Source organism: Stenella coeruleoalba (assembly GCF_951394435.1).
Source record: "Stenella coeruleoalba genome assembly, chromosome: 13".
NCBI classification, from domain to species: domain Eukaryota; kingdom Metazoa; phylum Chordata; class Mammalia; order Artiodactyla; family Delphinidae; genus Stenella; species Stenella coeruleoalba.
Window position 1 is genome coordinate 85,752,708 of NC_137159.1, and position 25,712 is coordinate 85,778,419.

Below are 25,712 nucleotides of genomic sequence, written 5' to 3' on the forward strand. Positions count from 1 at the left end.
GCCTTTTCCTTTGGGAAAGAAGGAAAGGAATAGTTCCTCCAGCAAAAGAGATGCACAGGGACAGTTTCAATCTTGGAGAAAAAAAAAATACTCTGTATTAGTTGTTATCTGCATCTAAGGGAAAAAGCATTTGGTTCTAAAGAGGACAGGATCACGGGGAGAAATGGTTAGAGCTTGATAGTTTAGGATCCTGTGGAACAATTCATTCATTCTCATCGTAAGACAGAAGGTGATGTGAAGAAACAGATGTTGGGGGGTGGGGGTGGGGCAGGGGAATCAAGCTCTAATCTGGCCACACACACAAGAGACCATCCTCCTAGATGATCCTAGATCAAGAAATATATGGGCCCCAGATCTGACAAGAAGAATGAGTTCAGAGGTTGGGGTGCTCTTCCAATTACATAACTGATCTGAATTTTGGGGTTAAATTTTGTATACTTACTTTTCCGTAACTACAGGGGCACAGAGAGCTATCTCCAGGGTATGTATGAGTCTATTTGTTTTAATAATGTTTATTTAGTTTTCTTTCTTCTAGTTAATTTGACTTCCTCCCAAGAGTCTGTTTTCCTCTGGTCAGTACTGAAGCACCACCTGTGAGGAGAGAGGATGGTCCTCCTGAGGTCCACACATGAGCTAAGGGTTCAAGGTTTAGGGAAGAAAGTCATGTCTGCTGACTTCTGGGTTCAGAAACATAAGCTGGGAAAGGTTTTTAGTTTTTCTTGAAAAACACAGAGAATATTTTGAATAAAAGTTTCTTTAATTCTATTTTCCTTTTCCAATAACTTTCTAAAATGAAGTATAGATAATTTCTCTTTAAATCCTCTCAGGGAAAAATCTATACATATGTATATGCACACAGATACATATTTCTGTTCAAAAAAGTTCCTGATGTAGTTAAACCATTTTTGAAAAAGAAGGAAGTTAGAGCACATTCACTTCACATTTTCAAAACTTATAAAGCTATAGTCATCAGAATAGTGTGGTCCTAAAACAAGGATGTATAGATCAGTGGAGCAGAATTTGAGATATCAATGGAAGAGAATTGAGAGTCCAAAAATAAATCTATATATTGATAATTGATTGTTGACAAAGACACAAAGGCGATTATCAGGGAAAGAACAGTCTATTCAACAGCTAGTGCTGGGGCAACTGGTTTCCACATGCAAAACAAGGACCTTCATGTGGACCTTCATGTCAGTCACACAAATTAACTCACAACTGACCACATGATTGTATGAAAGTGCTAAAATGACGGGACTTTTGGAAAAAAATAGGAGAAAATCTTCAAGATGTTGGGTTCAACAAGGATTTATTAGATTCTATCCCAAAGGCATAGTATAAAAGAAAAAATATGATGAATTAGACCTCCTCAAAAATTTTTGAAATTTCACTTCAAAACACTTAATTAGAAAAAAAAATACAAACAATGGATTAGGGCAAGTTTTTGCCTTAATAACTTTATCAGATCATATTTTTGCCCGAATGAAAGTATAATTTCTCTTCTCATGCAAATGTAATTCAAACATGCTAGCCTAGCAATGAATGAATGCTCTTTCCAGCTGTCCCTCCAACTACCATTAATTCCTATCCTCATGAATATAATCCTTCATAGACTCACGATTCTCTATCCTAATGTTTACCACAGCATGACAGCATGAGTTCTTCTACCTCTGATGGTTTGCTTATGCTTTCCCTTTAACCAATGGCTCCCATTCCTTTGCCTTCTCTAATAGATTCAAAACCAAACTAAAATGCCATTTCTCCATGAAATCTGCTTTACCTGCTGAGGAGTAAACTTTTCATCTTACCAATTGGAACTTTGGCTTTTACTCTTCTTGGGGAATTTCTCAAACAGAGTACTCTTCTATACTTCTTCATGTGCATATCTTATCTTTCCTAAGAGACTTTATGCTCTTTTAGGCAAGGGCCACTTCATATCCAGAGAGCTTTACATGGTCCCTTTCTTCCAGAAGTTATTCAGTAAAGAGTCTGACTCATGGGCAGAAGAAAAAAATTAAGTTCAAGAGGAACCATGGGGGGAAATAAACAAAGGGAAAGAGTTCAAGTTTAGTTGTGAGGATCTAGGATGGTTTCTTGAGGAAAAGTGATGCACCTGAGAAATGCTTAATGGGCCAAAGGGAAATAAGTCCAGGGTTCCACACCTGACACAGACTCCAGGGGTGGTTTTGTTTGTGTGGATAGAAACTTAGGAAAGATAAAAATATTTTCCAGGGAAAGTGTTGCATTTTTAAAAAATAAATATTATTACTATATGTTTTCAGGGATATCCAAGGTCCAACTCCTAGTGTGAAAAAGCACATGGCATTAGATACTAAGCAAGGAGTTGGGCCTAAAGATGTGAATGGGAGCATCTTCTTGGAGGCAAAGCCTTGTGATCCAGTTCCATATATTTTAATCAGTGGTTTAGTAACAACTTTCTTCTTTCCCTAGGCAATCCATTCTAGAATTTCTAACATCTTCCTACATCTCTTTTATTTATCTGTCCCAAGCATACCTAATATGTGCATATGCTCCTATTAATCACTTGCTTTGTACCGTATCTGAGACAACCATCTGAACCTCCAGGCTTTTCTAAGAAGCTGGCAGACTTAAACTCTATTCTGTGCATGCCGGTACAGCGTGGAGAACTGCAAGGCTGGGGACATGCAGATGCCCGGTTGGCATCCATGTTTCTCCCCTCATAAAAACCCAAAGGCATCCTCTAAAGTTGTGCACTATGTCAGAGCACAATCTATGGTGTATAATAATCTGCCTCTTCTAGAAGTGTGTGAGATTCTGAAATGGAACGATGGGGTCTGACTCAAATTTGCATTTCTCCAGTGTCTACACAGTCGCTGTCCTACAGAACTTTCTTATGTCAGGTGGAGAACGTATTAGATATACAGGAACAAGAAGCCTCTTTTGTGGCTTTGAGTGATTTCTGGACATCTTGTTATTGTTTGATTGTCTATTGGGTAGGCTGTGACAGCTAAAATATCAAGTATTCAGTGATATGAACCATTTTTGGTGAGCTAAACATGGCAAACTAACCAGGACTGGGGGATAAATAATCTGTAAGGTCTACCTTAGAAAAGTTAAGACTTACATACTAAAACTAACTATCTAGTAAAATTGGGTGTTGAGTTGAGGGCCTGTGACATATTGAGGTGGACCTGTGCAGCCCACTGTCAAAAACATTTGCTCAGGTTGGAGATTTAGATCAGAAAGCTGGCAGAGAATTGATAGAATTTGCCATCATGTGGCAGATGGCCCACTGGGGAACACATTACCTAAGTATAGAAAAAGGATAAAAGCCCACGTTTAAGGAACCAGCAGTGGTAGAGAAAGAGAAAAAACCTGGATGGGGAGGTTGAGAAGACCCAGGAGAAAGACCTTGGTGGGGGGAGATCAAGAGCAAAAAGAATTCCAAGCAAGAGGGACTCATCACCATGCAGAATTGAGACCGAAAGTAACCTTTATTCTTGGGAAAATCACGTGAGAAAGGAATCCTTTATGGTTGATTTCTGGATAAAGGGAAGAGGAACAGAGGGGTGAATGATGGGTTCTCATGGTGTGAAAGATTTTGTTGAAGAAAGCTCTGTGGCCATGACACCTGAAGGAAAGTATTTGGAAACTTAGGAGGACTGAGTTTACAGTATAAGAAATCAGATGCTAGAATACATAGGGCATTGGTGAGGAGGCCTGCAGTGAAGAAAATCTGGGAAACAAGGGGAGCTGAATGCATTTTAATCAGACAAATCTGTGGGCACCAAAACAAAGTCGGCTTCACAGAGGAAGGGCAGGAAGTGTAAGGGGATGCCGGGTGGGTGAGCCCTGGATTGTCCTGACATGTGAAAGACAGATGGGAATGATCCCTAAAAGGCAGAAATCAGGCCTCGTTCCTAGGAATGGGCTTAAATAATTAAATCCATTAAAAAGGGGAAAGAGCGACCTAAAGCCAGAAAGGAGATACGTCATGGAAACGTAGCTGAGCCAGCAGGAAAACCCTCTCAATATATAGGCAAGAGGGAGGGAAGCCTGATAACACATGGCTGTGAAAGGGGAGATAGATATTTTTTTAATTGTTGTTGATTTAATTCAAATTCTCTCTTTACAAAAAAAAAAAAAGAAAAGTGCAACAGGGATATGATAACTAGACAGAATGCCACCTGTGGTCAGTGCAGGTAAAAAAAGAAAGTAAAATAGATGAGAAAAGGGTAAAGGAGCAGTTTAAAAGCATAAAGAGGTAACGTAAAACTGTGAGTGTGGACAAGCCTGCAGGCTTGATAACATGTACAAAAGAGCTTAAGTGATCCCCTTGGAGAAGAACCCTCCAGGCTTTGTGGGTGCCGTGCAGACTTCTTGATGTGGAAAAGACAGAACTGGAGACTTGGCTAAGATGTGGCACCTGCCCCTGGCAGGGGTCGGGGTGAGGGTGAGGATATTTGTAAGAAGAGATTAGGAGACAAGGAGGTTATGGTCTAGAAGCCTGCACAGGCAAAACCAAGAAGAATACAAACTGTCCTGTGGATGCTGATTTGTTAACAATACTTCTTTAATGAGGGTGAACATGGGGGCAGGAGACACATCTTTATGTCCAAGTAGTTCAGTAGGGAACTTGAAAACAATAAATATGCAATTTAGGGAAAGTCTAAAGGGTACAGAGTTGAAAGGACTAGGGCTGAGCTGAACTGTAAGAGACAAAGCACACCTGATGGCTCTGGCGTTCCCAGGGAGACAAGGAGGAGAGCTGGGGCCCACTGTAGACAGCAGCAGAAAGCCCTGTGAGTCATAGAAGCTGTTCTCTCTTTCACCCTCTTAAAGTATTTGGCTGGAAAGTCGGCTGAAAGCTGTGAGGTATGGCCATCCAGCTCTCATATACTTTAACACTCGGCAAAAACAACCAGGGCTTTGGTGTGTCTTTATAAAACTGGGAAACTCAAAGATGCCCCTGTATCTGTTGCCAGTAAAGAATCTGGCTAGTGAGAAAGCACTTAAAATCAAATTAACTTTGCCCGAAATATACCATTCTCTTTGATTTTTAGAATAATGGCAAATTCAGCAATCTCCATGAGGCCAGAAACAATTTGATGTAAAGGAAATTTGTGAGATGCCTGCTTTGACATTTAAGAATACTCCTTTTTATTATGTGATGCATAGATGACTTTCTTTGTTCAAATTATAAATCCTGATTCCAGTCTAAAAGTGTACAGTAAAGCAATTCTATTACTAGCTGTTTTCAAAGGACTCAAAGGGGAAGATGTGATTTGTGGTTCTGTGAAACGCCTAAGTTTTGTTGAGAACAGAGCCTGTTATGATTCTGACATTAACAGGGACAGAGTACCCACTTAGATCTTCTTGATTTATATTTTGCTTACATTATCCACCACCTCTTAGTTTCCTACAGTTTTAATAAGTCTGCCAATCTACAAGAATACACCCCCCAAAATGTTCAATGAATGTAATCGTGTGTAAGTTTACCTGCATTCTAAGATAAAACCTGGATAGTCATCAAGTCCTAACTGCCATTCAACCCTCAAACTCACCAGTGGAAAAGTGACTTGAGACCAAAGGCCAGTCCTCAGGAGCTGAGTGATGCCAATCCTGTATCTCAAGTACTAGCTCCTGGCACTTGGTTGGCAAACCTTGTGCTGGGTCCAGTTAGGATAAATTTCCCAAGTTGGACACATACCGGAGAGAGAGTGTTCTCTTTCTGCAGAATGAGTCATTCTGGTGGCTTTTCAGTACTGTATGCATGGGATTATGGACAGGAGTCATCACCACAGTCCCTGTCTCCCACTGGTTGAAGTTGCCCTGGGAGGGTGTAACCCCCTCACTGTCAGGCACTGCAGGCAGTCAGAGAAGGGAAAAGCAGACAGACCCACAAGAGGCAGGAGCATTGATCAGGCTGGACACTGAGCTTGCACAGAACTGTCTGCTCTCTGTGCGACTGAAGTGAATGGGGCCTCAGGAATATTGTGTAAGACACTGGTGGCTTGGGGTCTGATGGAGTGCTTTTGTTTTTACTTAATTTCTCCAAAATGCAACGAACCATTTCTATCCACTTACTGAGCTTTCATTGTTATTTACTTATAAATGTTTTTTCAATCATGCCCTTGACCATGACCATGATTTCAACTTCTCTTTCAGCAGCTATCTTGTGTCAAATCCCGTCTGGCAATTCAAGTCCTGAATTATTAAGGCTAAAGAAGTGTGGCTACGTTCACTTCCTGTGTACAGCCTTGGCTTGACTAGAAGGCCCGATTAATTACCAGATCAAAATTGGGCTGGGATTTGCTTTGTAAATTGCTAAACAGTTTAACTGGGTTATAGAGAAAGACTCTCTATGACATCAGATGACCTTCCTAAAAGCTTATTTCTCTCCCAACTGCTCGTATTGGAATCAATTTCAGGAGTCATTCAAAATGAGCGGTTTATTAGCTTCCTAAATACATTTACTACATGCCAGCTGTCCGTCTCACACCAGTCTACCCTTGTCTTTCAGTGACCCCTTGAATAGATGCTGCTGCCTTGATCCATCACCCAGGAAACCCAGGGCACAGAGTCGTGTGGTTGGCAGGCTGGGTTCCAAGGAGAAAGAAGTCATCCCTGAGGTGTGGGCAAGGGGATGATGTCACGAGGCAAGGCTCTAATGATAACACAATTAAATTTGTCCAGGATGAGTTTAGAAATGCATTGTTTTCTCAGATCTCTAAGTGTGTTTCAAGCATTTGAAATTCCTTCGATTAGATCCAAATTAATTAGAAGCGAATGTGAGTAATATCCCCATGACAGTTCTAGACCTGTCCTATAGCTGGCTTAAACTTTATTTTTTTTAAAAAATCTCATTAACCCAAAATATTCTGCAGGAGAGATTTGCAAGACTTTTTTTATTTTTTCACTTAAATGGTGAGGTCATTATTATCTGTTGTCAGAGGCTCACTCTGAACAAAATGTAAGTTAATCATAAAATAATTTCTAAATTTGAACAAGACATATTTTGATAAAAAGGCATGGCTTAAATAGTACTTATTAACTTACTATCTCAACTCGTTAATTCTTTACTAATACAGCTAGCAATCCGTTTCTCAGATTTCCATAAAACAAAAACCAAATTACCCGTTTTCTCCTTTACATTGCCTTTTCTGTATGCAGATGACATGTTTATTGTTCAAAACAGGTTAAAAAATTCTAGTTGATGATGACATAAAAATTCCCCAAATAATTTTAAAAATTGTATGTTACAGTGTAAACAAAACTGAAACAAGTTAAAATAATTTTGGACAAATATTTATTATAAAAATACATTTAAATACATTGAAAAATATCGGTAAGTATAATTTTGAAGTAAATAAAAAATACTTTATTTGTAATTTAATGTCTTATTTCTGTGATGCAAACATGAATATTGTGAAACATGAATTTATTTTGTGGAAATATATAATAAAAGGGACAGTATAGGCATCAATAAATAGAAGCATTAATAAAACAACAAAATGCAGAATAATAAACACAAATGCACCATTTAAAATATCAAATATCATACCTGAATGTCTTTCTGATTTCACACAGAGACATTTGCTTTCTATCTGTTGGGTCTATAAAAATGTCATAGTTAATGACCATATTTTCATAGGTATCATGGGATAAAACTGAATTACGTAGTTAATGGTAATGAGCACTGTTAGGTTATGCCTAAATTCCACAGGGAAAGGGTTAAATTACTTTTCTGCTCACTAAGTTGTCATGTGCACACAGTCAAAGCTTCTTAATGGTGATGATGAAAAACTTAGAGATATTAAAACATGGAAATTATACATATTAATATGCATATGTTAACATAGTTTCTGTTGTTGATATATTTTTTTTTTTTCTTTTTCAATTGCAGCAAAAATTCATCCCCAAACTACTCGAGCCCTGCTGAGCCAAGTGAAACTGGCATTGCTTTCCCTGGGGATGTTTGAGAACAAGAAAGAAACATTGAGTAGAATGGTATAGAGGGAAGAGCCAGTGTGACCTGAAAGGCCTAGAAAAGTCAAGTCATCTTTGTGAGGCTCTGTTTACTTGTGTGCAAAATGGAGGTAGTGACAGGGTTAGGGTGAAGCACAGATGCAACAAATATAAATGACCTAGCTTTGTGCCTGGCATCTAGCAGGTGCTCAATAATGACAGTAAGGCAAACACGACTCATATCCAACAGTTCTTACGCTTTTCCCTGAGTCTGGCCAGTAACAACTGTTCTGGCTTGACCTCTGGGGTCTGTTTCCCTCCCTTGCTCTTGACAGAGGCCTCTGTCTTGCCAGACATGGCCAAGTGAAGGATTTTAATACAGGGGCCTGGAAATAGGGAGAGGAGAAGAGCCGGGACTGAGCAGGTTGTGGGCACTGGGGTACAGGGAAGGCATTAAGAGCCATATATGAGGTAATTAGACGGGGGGACGGGAGGAGAAGAGCAGGACGGCTTCAGGTCTCAGAGTCTTCACGGTGTTTGCAAAAAAGTAAGTGAAAGGCAAATTATTGTAAAAATGTTTTTGGTTCCTCGAATATGTTCTTTTGGTATTTTTTTTTATTAACATGAATTTATTTTCTAAGTTAAAAATCATTACATATGTATCATAAAATCAGTCAATGAGGGGAAAAGGACCCCTTCTGATAAACACAAAAATCTGAAATCAAGGGTAAGGGAACTACATTCTTATACTAACATTCAGTTTATTTTTTAATTGAAGTATAGTTGATTTACCGTGTTGGGTTAGTTTCAGGTGTACAGCAAAGTGTAGAATATGTTCTTTTGAATTCAGCACCACTCTGGGTCTGAACTATGCAGAGCCTGGCTTCAGTGGCACTAAAATGCACATGGTCATCATCTTCTAGAGGGACTGAAGTGTACTTCTGACTATTGACACACACGAGGTAGGCCTCTTGGGTTCGTCCTTCATACCCGAATCTGTCCTATCTTAGAAAGTCCAAATACCATGTCTGCCATGATCACCACTGTCCCTGGTTCATCTCACTGGCAGAAATATTTTGCAAGAACTCCCTTTATGTTTCACCTGTGCCTATCTTTGGTCAGAATCCTTAGAAGAAGAACCTGGGGTAGAAATTCAGCTGCATGCGATTCCTTGAGGGAGAGCCAGCAGGACGAAGGGGGTGTAAGGAGATGGGATCCGCCGGAGAGGAGTCAAGGACAGGTATGGTTTCACCAGGTCTCCACCTCTGGCCAGCTCTGACCTGCCCACAGAGGAAGCTCTGGAGCATGAACTGTATCACTGAGCTGCTCCAGCCTTGGGGTAGAAAGTCAGCCTTTAGACCCTCAGGCCAGTCAGCTATTGACTGTGGGCTCTGCCTAAGCTCCTGGGAAGGACATTTCACTGAAGTGTCTTCCCTGGAGGAGGAGAGAGTACAGCCACCCAATCTAGGGTCCTGGATGGTGCATCAATGGTAGCACCCAGGACCCAGCTACATCAGGAGTAGCACTCTTCCTGATGGCCTTTCTCACTCTCCCTCTTGTATATTCATATTTCTGCCCTATTTCTACTAGACTGTGAATTAGTTGAGAATAAATTAAGTGAAATGACTTATCTTTGCAGCTTGCAAAACACCTAGCCCAGCTCCCTGTATACGATAATACTGGGAAGAATTTTGGAATTGGTGTCCAGGACTTAATTTCTAACTGGTGGAGATCCAAAATATGGTTCCCATTCATTCCACCCCAAAATGGAGTAGAACATTAACATTCATGAGGAAACATCTTGGAAGTTCAGAAATGGGCAGTTTTACTAACATGGATATAACCAGAATTACCAAGGTATATGAGGATGCAAAGACAAAGTGGGTCCAGAAGGGCACGGATTAACCAGGTGTCCTCAGCTGCTAAGTGACTTGCTTGTACACATGAAACTTACATACATGATTCATTTCTAGGCCTCAGGAAAATGACACATTTCTATACATTATGGACCTTCAGATATTCGTAAAGACTGAATTGGGAATGTTAAAGATGTGAATGCCATGGGTTTGGTAGGCATATTTGGGGAATAAGTGAATGACATACGAAATTGTAGACTGTGTCATAAATACATGTTATAAAACCCCTGAAAGAGCAATGAGAATGAAGATGGGAAGAAAATCTGAGAATAATTCTGTTTTATGCAGATTTACTCAGTGATCTTATCCAGCCTCTTTGCTGCCTATGCTGTCTGTGTTCTGAAGACTCCCAGGTTTAAATATCCTTCTTCGATTCCTCACCTATGCTATTGTCCCAAAGGTGGGTGACACATTTACCTGAGAGCCCAGGCAGCTTCCTGCAGCTGGAGCATAAAAAAGATCATTGTTACCCACATCATCATCATCATCACCATCGTGGTTACGAAGGATTTTGTGAATCTGTGTTTTATGTATCCTTCTGTAATTCCATAAAAATAAAGTCTACCTGGATTAGTTTGCTGATTTTCTCCAGTACTGTTATTTTCTCTTGAAATTAGGGTTTAGCCACGTAAATGCTGCTGATGGCAACGTTGCTGATGTATTCTTATATTTTTTCATGGGATGAACTTCGGAAGAAGATTAAGCTCAGCCTTCAGTGGTTAAGAATCTCCGTTCTTGAAAGCTAAATGGAAGCTGATCGTAAATCTCTGGATGCTTCCAGGAACTGTTCATTTGGCGATGTGCTGACAATGTAATTAGTAATATATAAAAATAAGAACTCCCAAAGCAGAAGACTGGTCTCATGACCTGGCAAAGATGCAGGCGGGGAGTGGGATTGGAATGGGGTATAATCATCTTATAGCTCCATGCAGAAAATCCTAGAAGAAAAGTGCTTCTCCATTAGCTGTCACTGAGAATTGTCTGTCTCCTGGGAGTAGCCTGGTGACAATATTTTTTGACAATATTTTTTTGACCCAGACAGAATTTCAAAAGAGCACCTATAACTCAGGCCATGACCTTGGCATGCTAAAAGAGCAGAGCTATTCCATCACTTCACAGTGGCTGTGCTCTGAGGTCAGGAAATGTGGGCATCTCTGGTGCCCTTAGGAGGGAGGGTTTGGGAGGATGTTCTTTAATGATTCCTTAGACAAGGGAGGGTTGAGGTGGGCTTGAGGTGTGGGGAGACTTTGCTTTTTTTCTATCCTTTCCTGGGTCCTTCTCCTCCTGGACCACTGCAGATGAGAAGGCAAGGAGCGTTCTCTGGAGGCAAGGCTGAGTCGCTGTGCCAGCTGTGTGTGGTTTCTGCAGCTGCCTGTCTTCCAGGAACCCGAGTACAGCCTGGTGCTCATGGCTCCCACAGCTGAGGAGAGTAAGAGATGAGCTTTGCCTTCCTGCTGGTATTCCACAGATACAACATGGGCTGGAGGCCCAGTGTGAAGATGTGCAAGCAGGCAGCGCTGCGTGAGCACAGAGAATAAGAAAGCGCTGCCTGGGGCTGCCCAAGAGAGCACGCTGACCCAGAAGGACAGCACTGGACAGGGCCTGACTCCTTCCTTCCTTCCTCAGTGTTATGCTCCGAATATAGTAAGAGGGTGTCCGCTTTCCCTCTCCTACAGGCACTTAACACAAACCTGCATTGAAACGGGACTATTTTTAAACCTAATTGTAGGAGTGATATTTATAGATTTTATTTTGAAAGCTGTTTTTCCCCCTTGCCTGCTGTAGAACAATCTCTTCACTTTTGCCTCTGCTTTCTGCAAGTTCTCATGGTCCCAGACCTCAGACTGTCCCCTTCTGCCTCACATCATAGGCATAGGTTGGGGGTGGAGTCAGGAGAGAGGAGGGGTCATGTCTGTGTGTCTTTCCCATCTCCCTCATGTGCTTGCTTTGTGACTTTCAGCAAATTTTTCCACTTCTCTGTGTCTCAGTTTCTTCAGCCATAATTTGGGGATAATATCATCCCTTACCTCAGGGGAGTGTCATGAGGATGAAATGAGTTAGCATCTGTAAGTCAGCTTAGAACAGTTTCTGGGACACTGTCACAACTCTATAATTCTTTGCTTTTATTAGTATTATATTTGCAAAGCTGATTATAGTCAAAGTGAATGAAGATTAGCCTCCATCCCTCTCTGCTGACCCACTCCAGCTCTGGAAACCCTACACCTTCAGCCACTGCCTCTGTCCAGCTCTGCTCCCAGCTCTCCTGTGACTTAGGGTCCCCAGGGAGAACCACGGGGCCTGCGATGCTGAATAAGACCCACTCTCGCTGCTCTTCCCATGCTTTGCCTCTGCCAAGGATCAGCTTCTGCTTGCTGCTACTCCCAAATTCAGGTGGATTGTCCAGGTTCACTCTGGGATGAAAAAACATCCTGCTTATTTCAGACCAATGGGAGTCCTGCTGCCTTTTCTTGTTTGAGTCAGACTTTCCTCCAAAAACAGAAGGGGCATCATGACCAGTGTCGTTGACCAACCACTATATGCTTGTAGAAAAATTATACACACACATACGTATATATACACCAATCTCATGATCCATATTTATAGCTAAGTAAAATATTTAATATAATAATGATATTAAAATGAGGTCTTCAATTTTTAGTCTAATAGGAAAATGCTAATGATATTATTTTTAAGTGAAAAAGACAAGACATAAAATTGTATATATAGCATGGTTTTATGCACACACATTTAAATGAAAGGAAAAAAATTGCATACTTACATGGTGGTGAGATTATAGATCATTTATATTTTCTTTATAATTTTCTATATCTTCCAATATTTTTATAATGAATTTATAGTACTTTAATATGTTGTGACATAAAAAGAAATTAATAGTACTATTTTTAGAAAACTTGAACAAGAAGGATTTACTCAACCCCTTGGGTACTTATCATAATCTGTGTTCCCCATTCATCAGACAGGAAATCTAACTCTGATGCTGGAGGATCCATTGAAGAACTGCAATGGAATCTTGGAGGATTTGTTGTGAGGACTCTCAGCTTCCCCGACTAGGAAATGAGGGAGCTGGAAGCTCCAATTCCCTCCTCAGTGCTAACATTTCACAAAACTTAAAGTAATACACATTTCTAACAAATTTGTGACCTTATTGGGGGAATAAAGTCTTGTCAACGATATGGTGAGCCATCCGCAAGATTTGTGATTGTGTGTGTGTGTGTGTGTGTGTGTGTGTGTGTGTGTGTGTGTGTGTGAACTTTCTCTCTGTTTATATACCCAGAGGCCAAGAGCTCTCTTTCTCCGTTGGCAAGTCTCACTCTGGGTACTGTGATTTCCTACACTCTCAGTTCACCCCTGCATGCCAGTACGCATCCTCAGGACGGGGGACCATCTGCACTGATCCCAGATGAGGAGATGCAGCCAGCTCTGAGTGGCTTGGGGTGCTCTGTCTGGTGACCCAGAGTGACACAGGACATCCCAGGCTGCTGCAATGGAACCACCACGCAGTCACAAGCCTTGGTGTGATGATAAAACTGTGTGGTCACACCTAAAGGACACTGATCTAACCATTTCTTCAATGATGATGAAGTTCACTATATTTTGGAATGAACTTTCGTTAAATTCTCATGTAACTCAGTACGGGGGAAAAAGTTATTTTAAAAGACACAGATTGTATTTTTCTTATGTTGCTTACACACACTGTAAATCAAATCATCCTTAGGCAAGAAACCATCAAAAATGCAAATTTTGAAAAAATGCAAATAGAGGAAAGGGGCAAATGAGGAGCACGATTTGCCCTTTGACTTTTGGGATTATAGGCAGATCAGGGTTAGAAGGGGCAGGAACACCCAGGTAAGCTCTCTTTCCTTCTCATGGTATGTTTAGTCCCTGTCAAAGCTAACTTCAACTCTGACCTGGGGGTCAGTCAGTTAACACTATGACAGGTGTCTTGGTTTATATATGGCCTCATATCATGAATTCCATGACAGAAAACTTTCTAAAGCCACAAAGCAAAGCATGGAATGCTCATCTGAGCACCTCAAGGGAGGACACAGCCCACTGATATTGAGTCCAGAGTGGAGGAGAAGGAGGGAGGCCAGTTTCAGTTACCAGCTGCCCAGGTCCATAGGTGATCCTGTCCCCACCGCTGGAGCAACCCTCACAGGGCGCTGTCGTGCTGAGGTCTCTGTTGTGAGTGAGGAATCCCCAGCAGTGGCTGCTCCAGGTCCATCACCCGGCTCCTGCGGGTGTCCCAACAGTCCCTGCCTTCCCGACATATGGTACTTCTCACCTCCTGCCCGTGGCTTCCTTCCTTCTGGTACAGCGTGGCTCCCAAGGGATCCCTGCATGGCACTCAGGGACGTACAACTCCGAAGTGAGGGGCACCAGGCAGGTAAATGCTTCCTTCTTTCTGTGCAGATGGGTGGTCCTAAGATGCACGACCTACTGCTTCAGTGTCCACGGCAACAAGCCCCAGCGTACATGCAGTGGCTTCCAGGTAACAGCACACCCTCGTTTTTCACTTCTCCCCTAAGACCGTGCTACCTCTCCCCCAGACTCTCCTCTCCCCAGACTCTGCTTTCTAGGGAAGCCCTGTATGACACCAAAGTAGGAGCTGGGGAGCAGACCCCGATGCCATAACGGGGGTGGGCAACATTCTGAGAGAGACTTGGAGCAGAAAACAGAAACCCAGTGAGCCCAGAGGAAGCAGAAGGCCTATGCCTTGTGTTTTATCTTATACAAATAAATATGCAGTACTTCCTTATTTATGGAGTGGATATAAGAATGAACGGATAAACCAACCAAATAGTTAAAACAAGTCAAGGGTGAGAAGGGCAAAGGAGGAACACCCAGTACCTAAGGCAATTCCTGAAGGTAAGGTGGGCCCAGCTGAGCATTTTTAATCCTGACTAAGCAACATGTAGGCATTTATGCTGCTTGGATCTTAAAGTCAGGAAGGATGGATTTTTACACTTTAACATTTCCCAGGGTCTCAGGATTTCTGTGCAAATAAAAGCATTTAATCCATTTACTTGATCCACTTCTCTGTTTAATATCCATTTTTTGAGCACCCACCATATGCCGGATAGAATTCTGAAACACCTTGCCAACATGTGCGCCTCTGCCTTACACATGCATGTGTACACACAAGGAGGCTGTGGTTTGGGGACCAAACCTGTATGCTGCGGAGCTGCCTTTCCGGCTCCCGCACTGGCTCAAGACTCTGCCTCCATCCTCCGGCCCTCATCCCTTCAGCATCCCCGGGCCTGCTGTAGCCTGGGGATGCGATCTGAGCATTTGAGCTGCCGTCCCAACTTCCTGCCCAGCCGCTGAGTCCTTACCTCCCTGAAGTGGTATTGCCTGGGCAGTTTCTTCAGACAAGGGCTGTCCAACAGGACTTTCTGTGGTGATAGAAAAGTTATTTTAATGTACTTTAGTTTTTAATTTATATTTTATTTTATTTTATTAACTTTTTTTGGATTATAGTTGATTTACAATGTTGTGTTAATTTCAGGTGTACAGCAAAGTGACTCAGTTATACATATACCTGTATCGGTTCTTTTTCAGATTCTTTTCCATATAGATTAGATTATTACAGAATATTGAGAAGAATTCCCTGTACTACACAGTAGATCCTTGTTAGTTATCTATTTTATATATAGTAATGTGCATATGTTAATCCCAGCCTCCTAATTTATCCCTCCCCACATTTCACCTTTGATAACCATAGTTTGTTTTTGAAATCTGTGAGTCTGTTTTTATTTCGTAAAAATGTTCATTTGTATCATTTTTTATTAGATTCCACATATAAGTGATATCATATGATATCTGTATTTCTCTGTTTCCACTATTTACAGTAACCAAGACATGGAAGCCACCTAAATGTACATCGACAGAGGAATGGATAAAGAAGTTGTGGTACATTTATTTTATTTTTTTAGTTTAAGTACCATTAATTTACAATGTTGTGTCAGCTTCAAGTGTGTAGCAAAGTGACTCAGTTATACACACACACATATATATGTATATACGTATATATTCTTTTTCAGATTCTTTTCCATTAGAGGTTATTACAAGATAGGAAGTATAGCTCCCTCCGCTATACAGTAGGTCCGTGTTGTTTATCTAATTTATTTATATATAGTAGTGTACATACATTAATCCAAAACTCCTAATTTATCCTCCCCCCCCATTCCGCTATCGCCTTTGGTAACCATAAGTTTGTTTTCCATGTCGATGAGTCTATTTCTGTTTTGAAAACAAGTTCATTTATAGATGGAAATGTTTTGATCTGCACCGTCCAAGATTATAATAGTTAGCTACAGTGTGACTAGGAAGCTGAATTCTGAATCGTATTCAATTTTAAGTTATTTACTTTGGAAAACCACGTGATGGTCAGCGCCTACTGTATTAGACAGCACAGCCCTATGCCGTTCACGGTCACGCCCATGTGTCAGCATTTTACAGACCTCTTCTTCCCCTGGAACAACCTTGTCCTGCTTCCCATTCTCAAGTCAGGCCATTAACTTGTGAATTTTCAAAAGTCCCAAACAGTGGAAAAGTCTGTGAGAATTTGCAAGAGTTTTGGCAAATGATGAGAAAAGCAGATGGAGGCAGAAGACCCAGTAAGGGCTGAAGAAGAGGACGGACATCTGTAAATCTCCGAGGATAATAAGAGGAGACAATGCTATTATACAATTCAGTTTCATAAATGAATTAAAGGCACGGGGGGGCTTCCCTGGTGGCGCAGTGGTTGAGAGTCCGCCTGCCGATGCAGGGGACACGGGTTTGTGCCCCGGTCCGGGAGGATCCCACATGCCGCGGAGCGGCTGGGCCCGTGAGCCATGGCCGCTGAGCCTGCGCATCCAGAGCCTGTGCTCCGCAACGGGAGAGGCCGCAACAGTGAGAGGCCCGCGTACGGCAAAAAAAAAAAAAAAAAAAAAAAAAAAGGCACTGGGGATTAGAGTGACTAACGGAATGAGGGAATCGCTGAGTGAAATCACGTTTGAGCTGATAACAAAAGTGCCCGGCTGGGCTCAACAGAAACTGTGGGTGCGTGAGGATTGGGAGGAAAGAGCTGAAGTGAACGGGAAGAGGGTGCTTGAGTGGGAAATGGGAGAGGCCCAGTGGTTGGAGGCCACACGTGGGCAGGTGTCAGAAAACCGCGACCCTGCTCCCCTCCTCAAACAGTCGAGTTTGCCAAATTGTATGCAGCCTCTCAGATTTCCACCTCAGACGGGGTTTATGGCATGATACGTGTTTTCATCACTTCCCTAAATGAAAGATGGTGAATGAAAGCACAGGACAAGAATGGTTGTCCTGGTACCTGCTCAGTGTTCACGTGCCCAGGGATGTGACACCGATTATGCCCCGTTATAAGTTGGAGCCGATCTGAGAAGGACCACACACAGCAGTGAGATAACTTCAAAGTCTGAACAAAGGAAAAATGATGGCAGGATCAACCATGTTATTTAAAGTTTAAATACACTGTGGAATCTAAAAAGAAGAGGTACAGATGAACTTATTTATAAAACAGAAAGCGACTCACAGACATAGAAACAAACTTATGGTTACCAAATGGGAAAGAGGGGAGGGATAAATTAGGATTTGTGGATTAAGAGATACACACTACTATATATAACATAAACAACAAGAATCTACTGTATAACACAGAGAACTATACTTAATATTTTTTAATAACCTATAATGGAAAAGAATCTAAAGAATATATATATATATATATATATATATATATATATATATATATGTATAGCTGAGTCACTTTGCTGTACACCTGAAACTAACACGATATTGTAGATCAACTATACTTCAATTTAAAAAATCACTAAAAAAAGTTTAAAGGCACTGTATCAGGTCCTGGAAAAGCACAGCAAAGAGAATTTAAAAAGTCATGAATCGACATGTAACCTCAAAGCACTGGGGACGCAGCACCAAGATGAGTGTCCCTGAGGACACACGGAGACGCCTTTCATCAAAATCACTGTCCAACGCAGTGGGATGGCGCAGAGACCAACCTGAATACCGGGTCACCCAAAGCCCCCTCAGTTTCTCCTTTCGGGCCAGAGAAAGGCTATCCTACTGTGCAGCAAGCTTTGGTTTGGTGTGTTCAAGGTTTGGAGAAGGGAACTCTCTAACACAGAATCTGACTTCCACCAGCAGATGTCCTTCTCCAACAAATCAAATGCGGAAGAACCCAGGCTCAGCCTATTGTGTGTTTTGCCTTTTCAGAGCCTTGGTTCTTTCAGGGGCTTCAAGTGTGTAGGGGCCTGGCTTGTTGCCAAAGCATCTGCCAAGCCCCTCCCTCCTCGGCTTGGGTGATGGAGGGTCCTTGAGCAGCAAGCTTAATGGTGTTCACCTGACGTGGCAGAGCTGGCTGGGGGCCATCAAGGAAGAGGTGGGGGAAGTGTCCAAGGGAGAAGGACCTCCAACCGTTACTCTCAGAGCCTGGGAGTGGGGCTGGGGGAAGGTGGTGCCCCTGTCTACCGCTGAGATAACAGTGTGTGTGGATCTGATCGTCTTAAATCACTGAGATTCTATCACTGAGAATGACTTTGCTCCAGCCGGCATGCAGATGACCCAGTGCTGGACCAAAAAGGCAGATGGAGGCCGCTGACACTCAGCACTGACACTCAGCACTGGAGGCTGGCATGGTTAGATGTGCCTTCCAGCCCCTTGGAAGCCCTGTGAGGGCCATTTAGGTGATGAATGGCCTGAAGAAGGAAGCTGATGGGAAAATTCCCTCTGGCTTTAGAGCACGAATCTCCCCTGCTCTAAAATGAAATACTGCAGTCAGACCTCCTCACAAATCATGTGGAGGGTTTATTCATGTCGGGGGAGGTGAACTTCCAAAAGGTATTGTCATTGACATTAGTGAATTCTCTCCTTTACCCCAGGAATTTTTGTTTGTTACCATGTCTTTTTTAGATTAACCTGAAACCCAAGAAAAATGGAGATAGAAGAAAAATCTGTACCTTCTACACTGGAAAATGTGCACATGGGTCATATATAGGAGAAGCTAGGGTAAAGGAGGATGGTGTGGAGTAGGGGCTTTGGGGAGGATACGTAGAAATTAGGAAGTAAAACATATATAAGAAATCAACACTTATGACCTACTATGCGTCAGGCACTATACTTGGCAAATGTATACATTCTATTTTCTATAAAGCCTCCTAATGTCCTTTAAGACTGAGACCACATTCCCTGTTCTATAGATCTGGAAGAGGCTACATGCTTTAGAAAACCTAACAGAGCCAGTAAGTGATGGATATAATGCTTGGACAAGCCCGTCTGAATCCATCTCATAAACATGAAGAACACGGTGTCCAACCCCAGGCCAGGAACATGCATTCTCCAAGTCTTTGATTACTTAATCTCCAGCCATCCTTCCAATTTCAGCTCACATGTCACTTCCTTAAAAAGACCTTCCACAGCTCCCCTGGGCACCCTCTTCATTACCCTCATTGCTACTGTGTAAGTATTTTGTTCAGTATTTGCTGGTGACCATATCTGTTTTGGTTATTATTATATTCTTAGTGCCTCGCTCATGACAAAGAAGCATTTCCTGAATGAATGAATGAATGAATGAATGACAGTTAAGTAGCACCGATGGACTAAAGTCCATATTTTGCCTTAATAGTGCCTCTTGTGTATTTTCAGAGCCAGTTATGACTCTTTAAAAAGCCATGCTTTGTCTTTTACTTCTGTTCTGGAAAAACAAAATCCAGCATTGATCTTGCCTGGACGTGTCTCCCGAAATACCGAATGCACGTTCCATCCGTAAAACATTCACTGGACTTGTTCTTTATGCATCTTCATTCTTCACCAAGCATCAAGTCCTATATGCTCAGTTATTAGTAATAAATACCCAAAGTATTAAATATGTAACTGGACAATCTGTTATATTAGTTACATAATAGAATTGTGGTGGGCATAAATGTTAATAAATAACAATGCAATATTATTAGTGAACACTTATACTTGCAAAATGATGAATTATGCAGGAGCCTCTAAATTCTTGAATGTAACATTATATTGGATGGAAACTATCAAAGGTATATTTTATTCATAGCAGACTCTCAACATTTATACTTTTGACAGGTCCAATCATCTCACTCCGACTTGAGATTAAAGGAGGCTTGGTGTGAGATAGATTCAGGTTAACTCTTGGCAAACTGCTGGGACACCATGACTTTTCACAGAATGCCCCAGCTCCACTGTGTTCAGGGAACACTTACACTGCAATGTATGTGAATCCAAGTCCCAGGGCTTCTCAGAGGCACAGGAAAGGGGCACTCACTTGGCAGTGGCACAATGGGAACTTGCCAGATGGTCAGAGCATATGCTCCAGCGACTCCCGCCATCTGGAAATTTATTTGCAGGTCACAGAACAATTTTGCATGGCTCTGGCCTCAAAGTCAAAATTGGTAGTTTAGCACCATAGAATGAATTTCTCAGGTAGAAATTTTGGAAAGGAGGTATCTATTGGTCCTTGAGCACTTACTACTTGGTATGTATGTTACTTCTTCTTTTCTTTAATCTTTGCATCCACCCTGAGATAGAAGCATTATTACACATTCCAGCCCTCATTCTAAAGCTCAATAAACACTCAGAGTCATTGTATAGCTTGTCCAAGGTCAAGGTAAGTGGCCAAGTATGGATATGAACCCAGATCTACCTTAGGGCAAAATTCAGATTATGCTTTCATTACATCCCAGGTCCTCCTGAGGCAACTCAAATTATATCTTTGCCATTCTTTCTTTTCGGTAGTATTTCAAGTGCTATTTCCACTCAAGCACAAATACTAATCAGACGTTGGTTGTGTGCTGATTACTATGTAATCCTTGGAGAAAACATGGCAAGTAATCAAGTTTCAATCTCTTCTTGCATGAAGTTTTAAAGAATTAAAACAAACTTAGATTTACTTAATATTATTATTTTAAAAGTAAAATTAGAACTGGTTTGTTTGTTTGTTTTTTTTTACTCCCTTTAACTACACCATGAGCCTGAGACGGAGCCCATCGCAGGGCCACCAGCACCATCCCTACCTTTCCACTGAAGTTGTTTCTGTCAAAGCATCCAAACCCCCAATGTAAAATGCTCAGACCTTGTCCTCTAACTCTCAGTCCTGCTTTGCAGAGTGGTAGGATTTCTGTTTCCCTGTTCGGTTTACCCACTCTGGGGTTTGCTAGGGGCCTCCTTGAATTTTCAGTGAACTGCCAGCTTCTCAGTCCAGGGGTGTTCCTGGGACCTCTGGGAGGACTCCGTGCAAAGCCCATGTGCCACCTTGTGGCTGGAGCAGGAATTTCTCCTTCCTGGAATTCTGGGGCCAGGAGACAGCCACCAGGGACTCAATGTGATTTTAATCAACTTAATTTAATTTATTTTTAAACTTGTTTTATCTTATTTGTCCTCAGTGAGGCCAGTGATTCCACTAATCTTCTGACCTTTTGTTTTAATTGAAGTATACTTGATTTACAACGTTGTGTTGGTTTCAGGTGCACAGCAAAGTGATTCAGTTATACATACATATATAATATAATATAATATAATATAATATAATATAATATAATATAATATAATATAATAAAATATAATATAATAAAATATAATATAATATAATATAATATATATTCTTTCTCAAATTCTTTTCCCTTATAGTTTATTACAGGATACTGAGGACTGTTATCTGTGCTATACAGTAGGTCCTGGTTGTTTATTTTGTATATAGTTGTGTGTATATGTTACTCCCAACTTCCTAATTTATCCATCCCCCTCCCCTCCCTTCCCCTTTGGTAACCATCAGTTTGTTTTCTATGTCTCTCAGTGTCTAGGTTGACTTTGGTCTATCGAGGAAGAGTTGTCCAAGAGAATCTTCCTCGCTTTTCTAATTTCTCATTTATACCTACTACTTTCCATATGCTTTCATGATATTCCTTTGGAAAATGCAAATTCAGCTTTATGACAAAAAGTGATACTTATGGTTAGGTTTAAAAATGGAAACCTTTGGAAAACTAAAAATACAGAAGAGAAAATTCTTTAAAAGAAATACCTCAGTCTTCATGTTTGGGATTCACGTGGTACAATGAATGACCAGGACCACTATGTAGAAGGTTTTTTTCCAGCTTATTTCTATCCTCCTTTCTCTAAATCAATGGTCCTCAAAGTCGACTATATACTTGAATCACCTTGGTAATCCTGATGGGTAGCCAAGTTTAAAAACCACTGTGAATCTAGACCCAGAATGCTAAAAACAATTTATTATTGGTACATCTTATACTAACCCGCAATACCGATCAGTCTGACGTGCCTTTGTTTGAGAGAAAACTATTAAGTGGAAACAGTTGGAACGACATGGTTCACACAAGGGTTAGTGACCTAAAGTTATTAACTCAAGGTTAACTATTAAATACAGCTTTACCTATAGCTACTGACCGCAGCACTTCAAAGTCACAGAGTTCACACTAGCATTTTTGTGTTTCTGGAGATTTGCGTGAGAAGAAAAGCAGAGTATATAATGGGAAATACCTTTAGCTTTACCCAGAGTTCTTACCGAGACAGCTCTGATGTTTGCTAGTTAGAAACAATAAAAGAAGTGGATGGTGAGTAAGTAGTGGTACTTAGGGTCTTGAGAGGTGTACACAGTGCACTATTTCTAGAAGAACTTGGCAACTTTAGAAGGTCTACACTCTTTGTATACTTAACATGCTTTGTCTTTATAACACTGTTGGGTTCTATAGATATTTGGCTTTTCACTTCACTGCATTTTTTCATTGAACCAACGATATTTAAACAATAGGTACTCATTTTTAACGTTGTTTATAGTAATGAATAAAACATTGCGTGTATGAATGAAATAGGTCACACTTTCCTCTTCCAGATATGCAGGGAGTAAAAATAATGCATGTGACCCCCCCAAAAATCCAGTCATAAATATAAATGATACATGTGTTCATATGTTCACTCTTTTTCAAAAGAGGACTTTGTAGGTTTGTAATATTAAATACATGCAAAACAGGAAATGAATATTAAAGCTGAAGAGTTTATACAGTTAAAAGGGGCAACCAAAGAGACGGTATCAGGTAACAAGACCAAAATTTAGGTAAGTATATGATAGATGCAAGTTAATGTAAATCGATTAACCAAAAATATAATTAATAGTACTTTTTAACCAATGTCTTAAAAAAAAGTGCAGTTTTCCTTTAAAATGATGCAATATATCCAGGACTGTTTCTGTTGAATTTTTCTTTGAAACCCCAGAAACGTAGTCATTATTTCACAGGATGCAGCATTCTGAAGATCAATGATGGCTTATAATAGGGTAGTGGGTAATCAGAAAAGGATCCCACTTCAGCCCAGACCACTCTGGGCTCTCATGAATCGACCTATTTTTCCCAGAGATGAGAACTCGATGGATATTTCTCTCTCGGTTGCCTGTGAAGAGAAAACTGTACCTTTTTTTTTTATGTTTTATTTTCTAGGGAAGCATACAGTAGAATTAAATTTTAGATTTAATCTATCTCTCTGAGAACAGACCAAAAAAAAAAGCCACAAAAGCATAGATTCTAACGCAAAAACCTGCACTTTTTCTGTTTCCAGTTCTCGTGGAAGAGGAAGGGATAGAGAAATGGATAGAAACTAAAATTTTGGAGCACCTGGAACAGTCTAGGCTCTGTGTTAAGTTCCTTACGTTCTCTATTTTACTTTACATCTACACTTTGGAAAAAGTTTTCTAATCTCTGTCTCCCAGATCAGGGGACTGAGCCTCAGAGAGGTTAAACAATTTGCAAAATGCCACGCAGAGTTTTATTTGAGTCCAGATCTGTAACTCAAGCTCACACTGCTTTCCCTATGCTCTCCTTTACATGAGAGAAGAGAACAAGACACTGAAGAAGGTCCCCACTCCAGGCCTCTGCCTATCTCAGGTATTGGTGGGTTCCAAGCGCCTCCAGTCTGGGTGTGTGACTCCTGTCTCTCTGGAGCCACGCCTCATGTGAGTCTAGCTCCTTGGGATATGAGGTCACTATCTTTTCATATTCATCCTCCGCTCTTTAGGTCCTCAGGACACAGCCGTGCGAGGCACAGCTCAGCAGGCAGTGAGCACAGCCAGGAGGTTGGTTGTCAACTTCCTTCTTTTCCGGGATAGATATATTTTCCTGTAAACCTGTATGTTCCACGATTGCTTCAGTTTGTGAAAACCCGATGCCCCTGTCAGGTGAGCTCTCCTAATACCTCCGTGTTTCCACCTCCCACCCCCCCCCCAGCCCCATCCCATGTTGCACTGAAGGGGGAGCAAGGGGAGAGAATGATAGATGTGATGTCTCTATTACTGGACTGACATAGTGGATGCTTTTCTTCTACCTTAGTTCCTCCTCAGCATCTGCATCTCTCCTCCTTCATGCCCAAGCCACCAACACCATGCTTACAGGTTGCTTGAGTAGAGAGGACCACATTTTTACCAAGTTTTCAGTTGCTATCAAAAATAATGAAATACTATATATAGGTATTTTTATGAAGAATGTGATCAGTTGAACCTAGTGAAGGGAAAGAATTTTGTGGAGGGAAAAAGAACTCACCTGTACTGACCCTGGTCATGCACCCACCAGTGGGTGGACGGTGCCACCTTCAGTAGGCACCTGTCTCCCAAGAGAGGAGAGAGCAGGACGACAGCTGGAATCATGTGATGAAGAGTCAGGGAGAACAGCTATGTTCTTCAAACTTTCTGAGCCAAAAATAAGGGTACACATTCTAATAAGTTTGATGTTACTGTTTTTCTTAATTTCAGAAAGGCAATCTGATTTTTTTAGATATTATTATTTTAAAGCAGGTTTGGGTTCACAGCAAAATTGAGAGGAAGGTACGGTAAGTTCCCATAGACCCCAGGCCCCACACATGCACAGCCTCCCCACCGTCAGCATCCCACAACTGAGTGGTCCATTTGTTACAGCTGATGGACCTACATTGGCACATCATGATCACCCAAAGTCTATAGTTTGCCTTAGGGCTCACTCTCAGTGTCATACATTCTGTCGGTTTGGACAAAGGAATAATGACATGTATCCACCACTATGGTATCATAGAGAGTATTTCCACTGCCCTAAAAATCCTCTGTGCTCTAATTATTCATCCACCCCCAACCACTGGCAACCACTGATCTTTCTACTGTCTGCATGGTTTTGCATTAGTTTGATGTTATTTCTACTAGCAACACAATGTTATTCATCTTTGTACCTCCAGTCGTTAGCTCACCGTAGCTTTTGGAATAAAGTTTGAATCCTTAGTTCACAACACTCTTCACAGTCTCATTTCTTACTACCTTCCTAATCTCTTCTCTTGTCATTTCTGCACATATTTGACTCTGGTCATAAAGAAGCATTCTAAGTATAAAAAAATTTCTTACATCTCAGTTGTTCTATGTGTTCTCCCATGAACAAAAGCCTGCAATGACTGTCAGCCTGCACCTGTGGAATGAATGACCCCTCTCCCGTCGTTCCCATGCTTAACTGTGCATTCTAACAGACAGAGATGGGTCATAGCTCTGAGTAAACAGTGGTTTTTGCAAATGTACATTCTGAGTCATAAATTGCTATAGCCTATGATGGAATAACAGAGCTGCTAGGATTGTCCTTCCTCCTTTTATATATATATTTTTTTCTTTTTAAATCTTGCTCTTTTCTCCCCCAAAACTAGTATAAGTGTAACCTCTTTCAGGAATTTTTGCCTTGCATGTCCCATGGGATTTAGAGACCCATCAGGTAGGGTACCCCATCACCTTATGCTATCTCCATTCCAGAACTTACCATGCCGTATGGG